Source organism: Argentina silus, assembly GCF_951799395.1.
Source record: "Argentina silus genome assembly, chromosome: 4".
Classification (NCBI taxonomy): domain Eukaryota; kingdom Metazoa; phylum Chordata; class Actinopteri; order Argentiniformes; family Argentinidae; genus Argentina; species Argentina silus.
In genome coordinates, this window is record NC_139658.1 from 3708296 (window position 1) to 3710795 (window position 2500).

The 2500-nt window shown below is 46.2% G+C and overlaps 1 protein-coding gene across 5 annotated transcripts in view; it reads left to right on the forward strand.

The window, feature by feature from the left end:
• Positions 1 to 2500, forward strand: part of cadpsa (Ca2+-dependent activator protein for secretion a) — a gene marked incomplete at both ends in the record, with an annotated part of 89581 nt that overhangs the window by 27015 nt on the left and 60066 nt on the right. The window lies entirely within an intron of this gene.

Consider the following 2500-nt stretch of genomic DNA (forward strand, 5'->3'; position numbering starts at 1 on the left):
CTGCTTTGGTGTAATGCACGGAGGGAGGGAGAACAGGGCAGTGGGGGGTTGTCAGCAAGGGAGTGAGTGAGTAAGTTTTGTGCGTGTGTGCGTGTGTCTGTGTGTCTGTGTGTCTGTGTGTCTGTGTTTGTGTTTTTTCCAATCTTTGTGTGTTTGCATGCATTGGTCTTGAGCTCTTGAACTGGAAAACTTTCCCCACACAGGAGTGCTGCTGCCATCTCTACCCCCTCCTCTCATCCCCTCCTCTCACCCCCTCCTCTCATCCCCTCCTCTCATCCCCTCCTCTCATCCCTCCTCCCACTCGTTTCTAATCCCCCTCTCAGAGAGTTGCTCTGAGGAATGCCTTAGTGTCCCTATGGAGGGGCAGAAAGGCTTGTGTGGACCGGGCACCTGTTTGGCATGGGGGAACCATACACTCTGCCAGAGGGGAATGCCAGGCCCAAGGCGTGTGTGTGTGTGTGTGTGTGTGTGTGTGTCTAGGTCATCTGTGTAGAGACCAGCTGGTGGCAGGAAGGGAGACACTCCGGTCCTTCTCCTGTACAGATGGTCAATCACCCAACCATGCTGCTGACTGGCCACTACACACACACACACACACACACACACACACACACACACACACACACACACACACACACACACACACACCACATACACACATACACACACACACACACACACACACACACACACACACACACACACACACACACATATACTCACACTCATTGGCATTCACGACAACCAAAAATACCATCTACACCACTGGCATGCACACAACTCACATATACTGCTTGTTTTGTTTGTTCAGTACAGTATGTATGGCTCTATGTGTGTGTGTGTGTGTGTGTGTGTGTGTGTGTGTGTGTGTGTGTGTGTGTGTGTGTGCATAAGAAGTGTGTTTGTGTGTGTTCAGAGTGGCTGTGGAGCAGGCAGATCTGTTTCCTTCTGCTATCATACAGCAGCAGACACACACACACACACACACACACACACACACACACACACACACACACACACACACACACACACACACACACACACACGCCAGTGTACATTACATTTCAGTGCCCCTGATGTAACTGTATGCGTGACGCTGCATTCAACAGGGGACAGCTAGGGCTCTTAGACCACCTTGTATAGTAGACATGTACTGTACCATGTGACTGATGAAGTCTCCTCAGTTGGGGGCCCATTTCAAATTCCCATTGTGAGGCCCTTATTTTGCTATATGTATTCAGCATAGCATTAGTTCAGGCGGGACAGTCTAAGTTAGGTGACAGGACGGCTGGTTCACACGTATGCAAAAACATCCATCACATGTTCAAAAGGACAGAGGCTTAAAAGCACCTCCATAGCATTCAACAGTTGGGAATATTTGCACTGGCTATGAGATTAAGTTTTGTGTGGTCGTCCCACCCACCACCACCCCCAGCCTCCACCCACCACCACCCCCAGCCTCCACCCACTCGGTCGCTCTATATGTAGCAGTCCTACACAGGGTTTGATAATCCAGGGGCTCCCTGCCATATTGTATACTTGTATATTGTGGTCGTTTTACTCCAGGCAGGGAGCTATACAGAGTGGAGCCATACAATTATGCCAGGCTTAAAAGTATTACCATTTTCATTAAATAAATTATTCAACTGATATGTCAAATGACAAATAGCGAGGTTTAGCGCTGCTGTCCATGTAAAAGGTGCTAAAAATGTAAAATACATATTCAGCATTCAGCCTATAGGATAGGCAACAATGTAACATTGGGCATTTTGCTCTTTGCAAAACGCTTTCCTTTAGAGTATATGTATTTACTCTAAACTATTGGTAGTCCTAGCCTATACAAAAGGTAGTTGAAAAACACTAAATGTGTGTGGCTAAATGTGGTTAAATGTGGTTAAAAATGTCAGTCTGTTTCCAAATGCATCAAATACACATGCAAACCCCAGGTAAAACAGAAGCCCAAAACGGGCCCCTAGTGGGCCGTGTTTCATCTGAAACGGATGAAACATAGCCAAGTCCGCCACTGAATCCTCACTCTGATCTATGACTTCCCAGATGTGATTCACATGGAGTGCAATCATTTGGCAGTGTGTTTATATATTGATCATATTCCCCTTGAGGGAAGAGTTGATGGGATTCAAATGGAAATGATATTGACCGGTTCTCATCACATTACTGGGGTGTACATGAAATGTCCAAGTTACTGCCAAGAATAATGGTATTGATGGAAGGCATTTATCGATACATACAGAGTTACAGACAACATGCTCATTGGTAAGGTTTGTAATCTCCCAGACTGATTACTGGTTGGGCCCATGAATTGACATGACATCACTTAAAGGCTGGTTATGGAGGATACATGGAAGCCCCAGGCTAGTTATAACTGATGTACAGTGCCTTCAGAAAGTATTCAGATACTTTTCAATCCACACACAATACCCCAGAATGACAAAGCGAAAACACTCATTTCATTGCTCAGTTTGGAATGACAACCTGATCC